The sequence below is a fragment of the Typopeltis vanoorti genome, chromosome 8 (assembly GCF_054136105.1).
Source record: "Typopeltis vanoorti isolate ZY-2024b chromosome 8, IOZ_Tvanoo_1.0, whole genome shotgun sequence".
Classification (NCBI taxonomy): domain Eukaryota; kingdom Metazoa; phylum Arthropoda; class Arachnida; order Uropygi; family Thelyphonidae; genus Typopeltis; species Typopeltis vanoorti.
In genome coordinates, this window is record NC_143556.1 from 112,814,592 (window position 1) to 112,830,567 (window position 15,976).

At 36.3% G+C, this 15,976-nt stretch overlaps 1 protein-coding gene and 1 long non-coding RNA gene across 13 annotated transcripts in view; one reads left to right on the top strand and one right to left on the bottom strand.

Moving 5' to 3' along the window:
- LOC150104289 (zinc finger protein 703-A-like) overlaps positions 1–15,976 on the bottom strand; it is a 603,572-nt gene that overhangs the window by 540,753 nt on the left and 46,843 nt on the right. For all 12 annotated transcript variants that reach the window (XM_090396276.1, XM_090396273.1, XM_090396271.1 and 9 more), the window contains exon 2: positions 9,306–9,438. The gene's annotated coding sequence lies outside the window, so the exon portion shown is untranslated. The remainder of the gene's footprint in view (positions 1–9,305; positions 9,439–15,976) is intronic.
- LOC150104290 (uncharacterized) overlaps positions 1–15,976 on the top strand; it is an 81,752-nt gene that overhangs the window by 40,329 nt on the left and 25,447 nt on the right. The window contains exon 2 of the long non-coding RNA XR_016548654.1: positions 12,276–12,375. This is a non-coding gene — a long non-coding RNA (uncharacterized LOC150104290). The remainder of the gene's footprint in view (positions 1–12,275; positions 12,376–15,976) is intronic.

The following is a 15,976-nucleotide window of genomic DNA, read 5'->3' on the forward strand; positions in this document are numbered from 1 at the left end:
GGGCAGTAAGTTTTGTGCAACGGATGTGAATTAACCTTGTACGATTCACTCAATGAGGATGGCGTAGTATACTCACGTGCTTGTATTTACCAGTCTGTTTTTCCAGGAACAAACACCTACGCTGTCATCATTCCGCTTATCCTTTCTGATGCAGTCAGAAAATTAAGTACTACCTGTTACAATTTCACTTTCGAAATAAGTCCCTTATTGCTTAAGAACATTTTGTCACTTATTTTAGCTGTTCGTTATATTGATTACTTGTCAATTCACGTATAAGTTATGAATTTCTCCTTCCAAGAAGATTGGGATTTTTATATCTATTAAAGAATAAAGTACAGTAGTCCATTATGAAATATCTAATAATATGCCATTTATTCTCTGTATAATGATCCATAGTAATTATTTCTTGCTTCCGGCTGTGTTTTATAAGCAAGACATCATTTCACCATGTGAGGGGGGGGGGGGCGGAAAGCTCCCATTGTTAGCCTTATGTTTATTGTACAGCAATAGTCGTTAAGGTTTGTTTTATGATTTCGTAGCTCTTTGCTCAATAAAATATGAACATTTCGCTTCCAAAATTTATTACAGGATTTTTTCTCGCGGAAAAACATGAAAGTATTATTACTCGCCCATTAAACTGTCATTTGGTTCCGCGATCCAAGATTAATTTTCCAGGAACGAGTTTTACTAATTGTTTCCACAACAACACAGTACACTAAAATCCATTTAATTCGGTCAAGTTACAATTTAAGTGTGGCATCATTTTTAAGCCACGTGCCTTTTGCCTCTGGACTGTTAAGAAGCTTCTTTTGTTCACATATGACTGTCGAAGTTTATCTTCAAACTTTCTTACTCTTTTTCGGGTTTCGTTATTAATGGGCAGGATAGAAAAATGACGTTTCACACAACTGATTGTTAGAATTCTTATTATTAAGCGGATAAAATGTGAGTGCATTCATATATTACTTAAGCTTATTTTTTCCCCGTGGTTCTCTTGGGCAATAATAAAGTTGGTAAAGCTTTTCCGTGTACCTCTTTACATAGTGTACGCTAAAAAGGTAGACAGGTGATTAATATTTCTATCAGTAATAAGGACAAATGGCTCACTGTGGATTGCTGTCTTCAGACACACACACACACCAGCAGCTGAATTCATTTGTATTTTACGGACGACTACCTTGATCAAATGAGAAATGCTGTAATGTAAATTTATCGCTATTTTTCATTAAAATAGTTTTGGGTTAGAAATTTATTTAGCTCTGCGTGGTTACAAATAAAAAACAGAGTAAAATAGCGATTATTTATCTCATCGTCCTATTTAAATATAAGTGGTTACTCTTAAATGTAAGAATAAATAAGTGAAATGGAAATTCCTGGCAGAACAGGCGTTAGAAAGTTTAATTTGTAGCTGTGTACCTAAGTTTCTATGTACAAAGTTTGTGCATAAAGAAAACGCGTCAAATATTTGCTGCATTTTACGTTGCGAAGAAATTATGGTTTATTTACAATTAAAAGGGAAATAAAAGAAAGCACTGCGGTGTTTTCGGATTATTTTTACACTCACAAGTGTTCGTGTTTGAAAATAAGAAATATACCAAAAGTAAGAGCAGTTTCTTATTAAAAATTATATTTTTTTTTAGATTTAGAAAGACAACACATTTTTTTAAAAAAATCCTAAAAACTGCTAAACACTAAGAAAATCTAGTTATTGATATAATCGAAATATATTTGTAATTATTACATTATATATATATATATATATTCGTGAAATTTTCGTTTTTTTTATATATATATATATATATAATTTTGATTTAACGCCAAAGGAATTTTTTAAAAAATTAAAAATGAAAATTTAAGAAGTATTAATCTCACTGATACCACAGGTGTTCAAATGAACGCCTCAGTGTAATGGTCCATTTCTTTGCAAGTTTGAAATAAATCTGCCATCTGAGTTTAAAAAAAAAAAAAAAAAAAAAAGAGGTTGGATTTCTAATTTCAAAATGAGTTCGAAATGACAGTAGATTACGTACACGTAATCTACTGTCAATGCGAGTCTTTTGGATAAAATTCCATGGCAATTTTTTTAGCTTAAAATATTCTATTTAAATATAAAATTTCTTACCAAACTCATTTGCGCATAGGGTAATATAGTGAAGGTTGTTTGAGAACTTATTGTTATAATATTAACAACTTATATTTTTAGAATAAAAAATAAAAATAAATAAACCCGCTAATGCCTTCGGTTCCCAAAAGGGAGTAGGTTAGACTGCACTGGGCAACCAATTTCCATCCTTAGCTGACCATCACAGATAGCTGCTCCAAGGCTATCAATGATTTAATAGGCATCAGGGTAGGAGAGTACGGCAGACAACAACCGCCATCTCCATGTTTCAATAATAGCATTTCGTTATAAACATTATTATAATTTTAAAAGACAGGCAGATTTTTTAACTGAAAATTCTCAATATTATTTTGCCCTAATTCTTTAAGAAGGAAGAAGAATCATCCATTTTCTTCCTGTACAGTATTCTCTCCAACTAGATGATAGTAGATTCTCAACTATTATCAAGTGGAACCCCTTGAAATATGAAAAACACAGTAGTGAATACAGAATTATGTCAATGCTGAGAGTAGCAGTTTACACAGTGGAAAGTAAAAAGATACTTTTTCTTACTAAGTAAGCAAATGGGCATTCAACTACGTGAATCACAAGTAGACTGGTTGTTTTCAGCAGTTACGATCAGGTAATGAACTACTTGGCCAAACTAGTGAAAGCAGCTTTTGTCAGCCTTTGTGTTTGTGAAAGGGGTGGTGCTCACGCACGAAACTAACTATTCTTCCTGATATATCGGAATCCGCAATGTGTAATTTTACCAGAAGTTCAGGACTTCTGTTTTTATTACAGTGCCACACTTTTAATTGCAACACCCGCTACAGCCTGCCCCTAGTGAATATGGATGCCCTCGACTCCCCCATTGTTTAAATATCGTGCCGAGGCAGCTGTCTCCTTTCCCACCGATTACCCACATAAGGAAACGTGTGCAAAACGAAATCGTTGCATTCAGTTTCCGTGATGACGTCGCAATGCGCTGCTATAAGAGGCCAGGGATTTATTTTCCCATTAATACGCAGCGAAATGAGTGAACCGAACAATAAGTAGGGTTCAGGTAGGGTGATGAGAGATGTCGCATGTCAAAATAAATCTAGTCGCTACTATTTTTTCCCCTCTATATATTCCGTATATTTAGTCACGAGAGGCCGGATGCTCTTAGATGACTGCTGCATTGATTTGTTACGTATAATTTGCGCATACTTCGGTTATTACTTATGGCAGACATGCGGTGTCCTTTCAGATAAATCAGCGATTCTCTCAGTGGATATACACAGTTTTTGAGCTGCTTCTCGATGCAGAATGAGAAATGTTTTGATGCTACCCAAAAAACAATAAATGCAATTATGATTTTTTTAGAAAAGCGGTAATAACTGCATTAACAGGTTTCGCATAGTTAGCTGCATCGCAGTAATCAATTTCTTATAACCTACTAACATCGTAACTAGAAGTTTTCGGAAATGCCAAGCTGATAATTATAAAATGTAAGACTAAATTCTTCCACCTTTGTTTATGCTACCACTACAGTAGTCTAACGTATTTAGTAGAAGATCGTCATAGCAAAATTCGCAAATGTTTTTGAAAAAGAAAAAAAAACAACGAATAGTTGTTGACAGCAGCTGGGATAGAAAAAATGCAGTTTCTCTAATTTCCAGTACTGAAATTATAAAAGCAGATTCTTCTAGTAATTCTCGCTAACGAAAATTGTGATGTGGTGATTTACTCATTAAAAGGAGGCGCTAATATCTGGGCCCTCCTATAAAGGACGTATATGATTTTATTATAACAAGCACAATCCCCTCCCTCCAGTGGTTTACAAAATTCCTTCTATGAGGGGGGGGGGACTAGGGCAGGATTCACTACACAATCCGTCTGCAGAGAACTTTCCAAAAAAAGCCCTTTACAGGGTGGAGATTAGAAAAACTTATCTTCCTGTCAAACTTGAAATTTCGCCATGTTCAAACACAAACGCATAAATGTGTTTTTAGATTACTTGTGTTAGCACAAATAGAACTGTTTTATTGATATTTCCTAAAAGTTATTCTTCCAGAATAGAGGCAACAGCGAAGAGCTTGGAGTATACTTTCCCTCGCTAATGTGAGTATCACCAATAAAAAAACGATAGTAAAAATTATATGGCGACATAGGCGTAGTTATTGTGCAAAAATAGGTCAGTAGGCCGCCAGAGGGCTTTGCAATGGCCGTCTAGATGTAATAACAAGTCGAATATTTTATGTTGGTGATGTAATCTGAGAATAGCGTTATCTGTAAGACATTAAATCTCCATGTTTCCTACGCTCCATCCAAGGTGAGTACCGTAGTTGGAAGGAGGTCATAAATGACGCTAGATAACTCATTTTATACCCTACAAGAGTAATGTGGTGGAGTATCTGCAGTCTGACGTTCATGTCTGATGGCCGGGTTGTTATATTTCCTCGGTAAACTGCCCGTTACATTTCTGGAAGTTGGGATAGAGGCTTCCAGTGACTTATGTGAATGCATCATTATTCAAACATATATAAATACTCCCTTATCATGATGGACGTGTCCGTTTTCTCTAATGGCCAGCTACAGTGTGGGGTACGCAAGCTGTTTACATCTAGGAACATCACGCAAACTCAATACTTCCGCCATAAATAATCATTTCTCCCAACGCTCTGTGTGTTACCAATGACTCATGTCGAGTAAACAGGAGGGCCCTTTCTAGCGGCGTAATAAAACTGACCGCGCAGTCCCTTATAAATCACAGTTGGCTAAATATCATATATCTTCCCCTCCTTGTTTACACATACGTACAACTCTGCACGCATGCTCGGTCGGTCTGTTGGATGAATCTTATTTTTGCTGTATTTATTTTAAAATTACTTCTACCAACGGAAATGTTCATTTCATTTTGCAAGTAACGGTGTTACAAGATCATTGACCCGATCTTTCTTTGCTTATACTAATGTCTTCGGATACTTCAATCTTTTTTCCTCTTTCATTTAAAGATGTAAACAAAAAAATATTTAAAAGAAGACTAAATTAACGCTTGAAGAGAGCAAAATTTATATCAAGACTTTTTTAACGACGTAATTTATATAATAGCACAAGTTTTCTTTGGTATTCGATAAGTACCTCATATTTTCGGAGCGTGGTGAAGATATCTTTCTTTAAGTTCGAGTTACTTTAAATATTTATCACCTGTCCAGCATGTACAAGATGTTTTAGGATGCATATTTCATTCCTATATATTACACTGCTCATAAGAAGTTTGGCCATAACGTGAGGTTTTCAGAACTTCCTGGTATGGGAACATTTAAATCTGAGAGTATTAATGAACTATCGATAATAAAATAAAACCTGATTTATTATTTTCAATGTAGTTGGATTTTATAAACAAATCGTTTGGTTACTTCAAAGTTATCAAACGAATTGTGTGCTTCCTGCATATAAAAAATAAATCTAGAATATTCCGCTTTCACAAACGATTTGAACCCAATGTTGTTTTTAATCGCAAGTATGAAAGAATTACTTGTTATGAATACATAAGTTTTTTTTTTAAAAAAAGAAGTATTATATATTTAAATGATTAATGAAATTGTATACAACACGGTAGAAAGAAGGGATCCAACCGGTGCCACCCTTATACCTCGGCAAAGAAGGGATCGTTCCCCAAGTCCCGCGATTTAGAGGGTCCAAAAGCACAAAAAAAAAAAATCATTAAATAAGAAAACTTAAATATTGAAAATGAAATCACTAAAAAAGAAGTGAAGAACGACATACACACCAAGCGAATATCAATGCATCTTGCACGGAATGTATAGTAATGAAAACTAGAACGTCTGATTGAATGATTCTACCGGCAGCGCGTTCACGTGGGTCGCGACAGCAGTGCGGACGCTCTGAGCAATAGGAACACGTGGACCTCTTTTCATGCGCCTCTTAATTTTAATAGATGAGCCTCCGTAGCTCAGTCGGTTTCGGCACTTTTTAGTTCGAATCCCGTCTAGGACGCAAAGAACCTTTATCAGGGCTTTTCACACCTGAAGGTGAGTTAGCCAGTCTCATACGAAGTAGAAGGGATTTTCTCTCGAAAACCGGCACACAAGAATACACACAATATACAGACATAGGATGCTATGGGGATAATCCTTAACCACTCAATTTCGTCGGATTTGGTTTCGAACGCCAGCCTGGTAAGACGTGGATCTACGCGTGAATTTTAACAGATAATAGATTTATGAATTGTCTTTACTTTATTACTCATCTGAAAATCGACCGCCCATCAACAGCACAACATCCATGTATGCGTAATTATAAATTCAGTCGTCTTTGGTATTTTTCGATTTTCAGACATAAAAACCATAGCTTTACATATTTTTCGATGTTTGTCGCCATGAAGATATATTTGTCAAGACAGGAAGACAGAACTTATCATTCTGTTAGCATGATTTATGTCTTTTAAATATTTAGGCATATGTGTAGGCCTTCGTTTGTATTCTTGCTCGAGCTCCCAAATGTTAGACAAGGGCCTGCTTCCAGTAACATTAAATCCCATGTTTACTTCTCCACATCCCAGATGGGTCTCGTAATTGGAAGGTCATAAATGCGCTAGATAAAACAGATGATGTCAATATACTTTCGTTCCCGAAATTAAACTTTCTTCTAGGGTTACGGAAAAGGAAGCGTTAAAAAATCTGGGCTTCTCAGAATTACCGAAGTAGCAGTTACAACCACTGAGGGAATGCATCCTGACTAATAAATACGTATGCTGAATTGTCGGCTTTTCATTTTTGCTCGAATACCTTCAGATAGCTACTCTCTTCCTTTGAGATTGGCTACCACAGTGCTGCCAGATCTTTCTCAGAATTCTTATGCCATTCCATCCTCATTCATCATCCTTTAATTGACAAATCTCAAGAAGCGTTTACAAAGTTTTCTATGAAATTCCTCCAAACGAGAATTATTATGCAAATCGAAGGGAATCGACATTTTGAAATTGAAGTGTTCCTTTCAAAAGACGTTCCTCTAAGGACAACAAATAAAAATAGGCTTTCCCTATGATATACCCCTCCATTTTATTAAAAATGTCACGTGGTATTTAAATATGCTATCCCTGATCATGAATTGGCTCCGGCGGTCTGCAGAATGGTCATTGCTATCACGAGAATGACGATTTCAATTAAAAGGAATTTAGAAGTAAAAGGTTATTATATGAAAAGCAAGTGACATGAACAGAACAAACCAGTTACTTCAGCAGAGTTTTATGGTGAGGTTCCTACCCATTCGATTCCTTCTCTTTTGTATGATACACCTGTATGGGTTTATTAATATATCAACAGGTCCGTATCCTATTGTAAACGCGATATTTGAATGATTTTGCAGTTAGGCAATCATATTATATATTGGAGGCCTGAAGGGACTTTAAAAGCACATTGATCTCTTGAGCAAGGTTTGCTTCTGGATTGTCCAATCATTAACCCACCCACGATAGTAATACATTATAGGTTTGCAACATTTATTGGGTGGAATTTAAAAAGAAACTATTTCAGATATCTAAACCGCACAGATCTTAATAGCGTTTAGGTGCTCTTTTCATCACATTCCCCCCCCTTTTTTTTTGACAAAATCTCGGTACGTTCGTGATGAGTCAGATGATTTTGATACCAGCACCAATCCATACGTTTTACTGAACGCATTTATGTGGGATGAAACCGAAGTTTGTTCGTTCCAAAAGTATTTTGAGTTTAAATTGCATCTCCTTCAAGTTCTTTCGTATCATTTTCCTCGGATCAAGTTGCAATAGTACCAGTGATGGTCACGGCGCATTATCTTTTTGAAAGAGACATGGGGTCACTTCTGTAGAACGTCCACAATTAAGAAGTATTGCATTATCCTGAAGAGTTGCATATCTGTGGGAGTTCACATTCCGGACACTACAACCAAAGAGCCCACACCATGAGAAACAGCTTCAGACCATACACTTCCTATGAAGTTGATCAGATACACGTTTCTCCGAGACTTTCGATAAACTGACATTCACTCATCCTATAAAAAATGGGGAGTTGTATGATTATTCAACGCTCTTTATCTCGACACTGAACGTTCTAGACCAGTTGTTGTTTTGCCCCAGTGGTTTGCAGTATTTATTGTCGTAGTTGATGGGCGATTAATTATGCTGCTGCCCTTTCGTAGAGCCCGAGATTGTGCAGCGGTTTACCTATGTAAGTGTTCTACTAATCTAGGGATCTCCAGACGGTGATAATTCTGATGTTCATCACGTGTAACAGAAAGGATGTAAATATAGTATGTTTCATTCTAGAATGGTATAAAGGTAGTCCCTAAACTTATAACTTATTTCCACATTACGAATAGATCTCAGACAATGTGAAAGATCTGAATGACCAGCATAACACGTCTCATAGGGATAATTCCTTTTAATGAGTCTTATACTACATGTAATCAAACTAAATCTCCTATTATTTTCTGCCCACAACTTTCATTTGTGTTTACGATGCGTATCACAATGAACTTGAACAAAATTATAAATCCAAGGCAAATAAACCCGTATGTATCATGAATCTATGCACATGACAGAAGAAATTGCTCAATGACACCAAAAAATGGATTTCGGTGAGAAATAAATGATTTTTTATCGGGATCCTTGGAGTTTAGTGGATGAACAAAACAGCCACGCAAAACAAGGTTTCGTAACTTTTGTGTTGTCATAAACTGTTTATAAAATCGCTGCTAATCAAGAATTCTAAAATGAATCACTTAGGTTTTCAAATATGACAAGAAATTTGGTTGTTTTGAAATTGGAATGACAAAAATCAAGATTTTAAAAAAATGAAATTAGTCATGATTTGTCTCTAGAATTTAATATTCCCCATAGATCAACTTGGTAGAATGGGATATTGTGCCCTCCGATTGGAAAAGACCCGAGTTCGATTCTTGTCGTGATGAGAGTGATCTTTATATGAGATTTTTTTTTTGCAACTGAAGGATTTCATAAGGAAGTAGATTTCATCGAGTTTTCGATGAAACTCTACTTCCTATAGACAAAATATTATTGGGGTGGGCGGTAGATGACGTTCATGGTAGTAGTGTCGTTATATAGTTGGAGGGATTAAGTAGGGAGATGGCGAATTGTGTGTAGTGGCGTGGTATGCCTTTGGAGGTGTGAGGTAATAATAAAGAACAGCTCACCTACCTTGACCTTCCCAGACCATAGGTCTCAACCTAATACAGCATTTATAAAATGGTTTGGAGTGGCCACTTAAACAGCAGCATTTTCCTTCATATAAACCCACGAATAGGCGAAATGGAAAAATGAAGCAATATTCCTAAAGAAAATTCCAAAATGCATATATTTAAAAATGTATTTATTTTTAATTCCAAAATGAATAAAATCTTATATCTAACATGTCAATTCTATTTGAATAATATTTGAATTTAAAAAAATAAATAAATTCTACACACACACACACACACACACGTGTATATATATATTGCAACATTAATAATTTAGGGAATAATTTTAATAAAATTATTTTGAGAAAATAATTACATTGGCACATTAATTCTTTATAAGGCGAGGAAAATCTCAAGAAATGCATCTCTCAAGTTAGAGCATTTCCTTCAAATTTATTTTAACTCCTTGTCGATACAAACAACATTATTTTGTATAACAGAAAAGGAACAAACTAAATTTTTCAAGCATATGTATTGCAATATTAAAACAAAACAAAGATCTTTTGAATAGGAAGCAAATTGACAATAATATAAATCGACAGCTTTTAATTATTGCTGGATTCATTCTTTTAATCCTAATCTTTCAATTCTCTTTTTGCTTTAAAAAGAATAAAAAAAACTTCACGATCATTGTCCAATATGATCTTCCACAGTAGCGAAGTACATGTCCACCATAACAGGAAAATATTTGTTTAACTAACAACTTGTTCTATTAGTCTCCGAATATACTCATACACTGATAGTAGGATGTACTGTTAGTATATGAAAGATATTTTGGCCATTCGTCACAAATGGGGCGAAACTAAAAATTATAATTAAAGTATACATATATACATCTTCAAGGCCCACCTTTCCTAATTGGGTTGTGGGGGCAACAGCTGCAAGAGGAACTTCCAATGGTCGCGATCCTCTGCCACCAAGCTCAGGAGTTCTGGTGGGATTCCAAAACGTGTCCACCCAAGGTTTTGGATTTAATATATCCAGCGAGTCCTTGGCCTTCCACGTGGCCTCCCACTTGACTTGACTTGGCAAAGAGGGCCTGCTGAGGGAGCCTCTCTTGTGGCATTCTGACCAGGTGTCCGTACCAAATTAACTGTGATCTCTCAACACGGAGAAGCAGCGGTTGAGTATTGAGGGTTTCCCGAATTGCACTGACTCTGTCGAGTCTTGTCAGCCCCGCAACCCCTCGAAGGAAAACCTCATTTCTGCCGCTTGGATTCGTGTCCGCATTCTTTCGGTCATTACCCAACTCTCATGACCATAGGTGAGGCTGGGGACATAGACTGTATTGAAGACAGCCAGCTTTTCCTTCTGGCTTAACTCCCACTTCAATACTACCGAACGGCCAAGCTCCCGCAATATTGAGCTTGCTAAGCCAATTTGAGTATCTAGCTCTACGTCCCATTTTCCATCATTCGTGAATATCGACCCAAGGTATTTAAACTTCTACACCTGCCTCATTGGGACTCCACTTACATGTAGAGTGCACTGGGATGGTTGTCTCGAGACCACAAATGTTTCAGTTTTGGCCATCCTGATCTTCATTCCGGCGTCTGCACAAACAGCTACAAACCTATCCATGGTCCGCTGGAGGTCATCTGTGGAAGAGCTAAGCAGGACTAGGTCATCTGCAAAAAGGTAGACGTCCAATGCTACATCTTCCAATTCTGACACACTCACTGCCTCGGCTGTGCCTATCAATCCAGTCTATAAATATTATGAAAAGGAGGGGTTTCACAGTCTCCGTTGGCCTCCGCCAAGGGAGACTGTGAAAGGTTCAGACATTGTGCTGTTTGCCCTGACACAAAACTCTGGGCATTCATACAGGGACTTGATGGCAGGTAATAGTTGGCCACCCACTCCATACTCCTGTACTACTTGCCAAAGCTTATCCCGAGGAACTCGGTCATATGATTAAATTATACTATACAAAAATTCCATGCAAATAAAAAAAAGGAAAATTATCACCTTAATTTCATTAAGGTGATTTAATAGCACGTCTCATTGGATAAATCTAAATTACCTCTAACATCCAAGTTGATCTTTTCTCTTAAGCCATCCTTCGTACCAGACTTGAATGCGATTCATTTTTTCCCATTTTAAATATTCAAATATTGGTTAATGATGAGTATTACATTCTACAATTTCTCGTTTTTTAATAAAAAAGGAGAATTGTAGAATTTAAAATATTTTTTTGAAATTAACGAAGAAGACAATACGTCAAGCAGAGGAGTGTAAACATGTTAATTGAAGAAATGCTTGCCTCATACTTCCATCGAAATATTTGTGTAAGTGTTAAGAATAACATAACTTAAGAAAATCGGATATATAATAAAGAGAGCGAAAAATATAATAAATAGTAAGAGAAAAGTGTAAAAAATCAATTAATGCAAGAACATCGTTGATCTTGGTTACATTTATCAACATTCAAGTTTCCCGCAGAATGGGATAATGTAGATCGCATAAGCAAATCCAGAACACAGTGTCAGCATTTGGAAGTGTTGACTTTGACTGTTTGCAAAGAAAACATTCTCATTAGAGTTCGGGTCTGCGTGAAAAGCATCGAAGAACTTGGAATCTTTAAAGGTGTGCAAAATTTACTCTAGTGTTCGTTCATTAGTCATCGCTAGTTCGGTAAATATTACTCGCGCACTGTTTCCATTGGTGTTATAAATAATGACATTTCATTGTTGTAAAATAATGACTACTTTATATTAAATAATGGTTCCACGTTTTCTAATTAATGTTCCTCACTGCACCTCGTGAATTATTGCAGTCACTCTTTGCCTACGTTAAATAAAGTTGGATCCAAATATTAGAGTGGGACACTACTCATTACAAAAGATGTGTAAAATACATGCGATAGCATTTTAGTTTGCATGTTACCTCTCAGATAAATTAAAAGACTAATTTTTACATAATCTTTCAGGGCCTACGAATAAGCTGGGTTTTCCTGTTGAAGAAAGCATTTCTATGCCTGACGATACTCGCTGATTAAGCAATGCATTTGGGCATCGTATGTGTATCAGGTCAGTATATCTGTTGTACAATATCGTGTTATGTATTTAATCTTCAAGTACGTTTGCAACGGAAATTAAAGTATAAATTTCATTATATTTTTCCTGCAGAAAAGCAAACAAAATACGTATGGCAAATTTATCTTGCCCCTGCTCGGCAGGTTAATTAATCGAGTACGCAACCCACTATAAAATTATAACTGTAGGAACTTAAAACACGAAAAAAATGTGCTGCTTCAAAGAGTGAAGTTACAACGGATATTACTACACTGTAACACTGTGATCAGCCCTGAAGTATTACAGTATCATAACAATCGCATTTTGGGACACAGGATATGTATGGGGCGGTCAGACTGCAAACAAGAGGCGTATGGCTTTATGCGACCGGCGAACTATGATTAAATTTCATGTTTTGTTTACCAAATTATTTATTAAATCTCTTTTCGGTTTAATTGTAGAGCATTGTTCTGAAGCAAAATATTAGTATAGCTTCCAATCAATCAATCGATTGAAAAAAAAAAATCATTCGTTTGTAAATCACAGTGGAATAAATACCATTGAAAGTTTTGAATAAACTCCAATGATGACATAACTTAATCATTTGATTTTTTACGATTAATGAAAGGTAGTCAAGACCATGGACGAGTACATTATGTCTGTCAAGTTCATGTACTCATGAACATTTACAAGTTTCTAGCAGAAAAATTATATATATTGCGACCTCTGTAAGAATAGCTAATCAGCTACGCTGGAAGAGACCTTTTCTTGGTGTACATTTCAGTTGGGTTGCCAAATGTTTTTTTTTTTATTTAAAAAAAAAATCACATTTTACTGTAGGTTTTACGATCGTTGCAACCGAGTTCAGAAATGAAACTAGCCATCCCGTTTCATTTCTGAATGTACCCAACCTGCAACGGTGGAACGGTCTTTATCCCCTTAATCTCTCTACGAAAGCCGGGCTGTAACCGGACTTATTTCTCTCTCTCTCTCTCTCTCTCTCTCTCTCTCTCTCCTTTCTGTATATCGATAACCTTCTTCATTTCACTTCATACACACTATATCCTTATCAGAATCATTTGTTAAATATCGGATTCCAGCTCTTTAAATACAAATCCCCTAGTCATTCTTCGGTGGTAATCCCACAACCTTACTATTTATTGTGATAAACTCAATCCGTTCTTATTTACCCTCAACAAAACTCTTCACCTTTGTCAAATGATTGTCATTTCTTTGAAAGGAAACATGCGTTTAGATTACATCTAAGACAACAATAAATTTATTATGCTATTTTAGAGAATGGTTAAGCAAGACCCCTTAGACACAGATGGCAGAGTTTTTTTTTTCTGGATTTTCCTTCCTATAAAACAAGTAAGCAGCCCCTGCGAACCACATTTATTTGGTAAACATAACAGGTGCTGTGTCGGAACAATCTCAAGATATCCACAGTAATTCAATGAGGGAAGAGAATTAGGACATTTTTTTTTTCTCTAGGAGGGATACCTCTGAACGCCTATTAGCACTGCTCAAATCCACGCTGTCATAAAATGGTATTTCGAAATCTGGATCAGTACCTTTAAAGCATCATAAAACTTCATACTTTATTACAAAGACAGCAATCGTGTCGATTATTGGCATAACCCATCACCCGCTGATTCACTTTCCTCTTCACTTCTTCCTCCCCCCCCCCCTCTCTCTCTCTCTCTCCCAGGACATTGGGTTCTTCATTATGTACTTTGCATAATACTTCAAAAGTTAACCGTTCGTGATAATTACCGCCTAAAAAAACGTCCTTTGGAAGGCTGTCCAAACATCATCCGATCAGCGTTCGAATTAAACACGCAACATCAGTTTTTGTTCCTCTTCACAGTCCTCTTATTTCTTATTTTGACTAGAAATACCTCCTGCTGTAATAAAAGGCACAGTTCTAAGAAAACATTCAGGTTTATGATTTTTCATTCCTACACTTGCCTACTCTCCTCTGACAAGGTTGCAGCATAAAACTATATTTATCAAGTAAACAACAACAAGACTATTTCCTGGATCTGTTTATCTCAAATGAAATATTTGATGATTTTTATTCTAGCATGAAACTTTTGTTCTACTGGGAAAGCAATGAAGTTTGCATTATAAATATCTTTAGCATGGTCTAATATCAGTTTTGACACAGTATATTTCGGTCTGGTAATATAAAAAGAGATTCAATACCAAGGAGCACTCCTGTTAGGAAAGATCTCCTATATCTCCCAAAAGATTCTTAGGAACACTGACTGATAGAGTTTTGTCAAAGTCTAATAGTATTCGAAATTTTGGCGGCAGGTTTTTGAACAGAATTATCCACTACTATTCGAAACAATGCCGTATTTTATTGGAATTTTTTTAAAAAGAAGTTAATAAGACTAATATAGGGACAATCGGTAGCTCTTGTCTTCACCTGATTTAGGGTTGCTTGTGCAATAGATCACAGCTGTATAGAGCTCCTAAATAAACGATTGTGAAAAAGCGATTTTCTGCAGATATTAAAACTAAGAGCATTCTTTCGTTAGAAATTAAGATGAATACTTAACTCCTAAGCCAAGGGAAATACATCTGACTTACCACACAAGCATTTCATTTTAATAAAAAAAAGGAATACCACAGTGCAGAAAGTAAACAATCACGGTATGCACTTTCTCTGTATGCCCCACAGATATACATATTATATCACTATGTAAAATAATTATATTACTGTAACCAAATTAGGCAAACGCTAGCGTATCACCGGTTGTTCAAACCAGCCGTATGTTGGCGAGATCTATAATAGCACAGACAAGATGACGATAGGTAACTTGCGTTGGATTGCAAGACAACACAGCAACGCGCCTAGCGCCTGCCGGTGATATGGCGGCCATTATGGTTATCTTAACTGATAATTTTCCTGCTACAAGGCCAGCAGCTATTCTCTCCTTTAGTTGCTGTGATCACTATTCATCTCACATTTACCATAAACCTCCAGGGCCACCCGGGCTGGTTCATACACGCGCCTCACATACAACTTATCATTCTCGTGTTTTATGCTTCATATTTCAGTCAGACCTTGTCCGACGAGATATAAATGAGCCATCCGTAATGATGCACGAACGCACTTTATTTCTTAGTGAGCTCAGGACGACGGTAATAACGAAGCTTGGGTAATTTCCATCCATCATTTGAAAACGTGGGACTTGAAGCTGGCTCCGAGGTAAATTTTGATTCGGCAAAAATAACAGGGTGCTGACGCTCGCTCTCAGGACGTCAGAGTCCGATTAGACGGGAGGGAAAACGGCATCTTTATAAAGCTACGCTGTTTGAGTTGGATAAGAGATGAAAGGTGGAATAATAAGGACGTATAACTAAACAACAAGATCATGAATGGATGCTTTTTTTTTTTTTTTTTTTGAGTTAGCCAATATGGATAAATCCATGCTGCAGAATAAGTTAACATTGAGTAAACACTGAAACGAGATGACTGAAAACTCCCGAGCACTCTTAAAATGATAAGTTATTCATAATGTTGAATCACTGACAAAGTCAATGAATAAAGCCTTGTTTAAAACTCTGATGGAATTTTTAAGAGTAAAAATATGCAAACAACTGT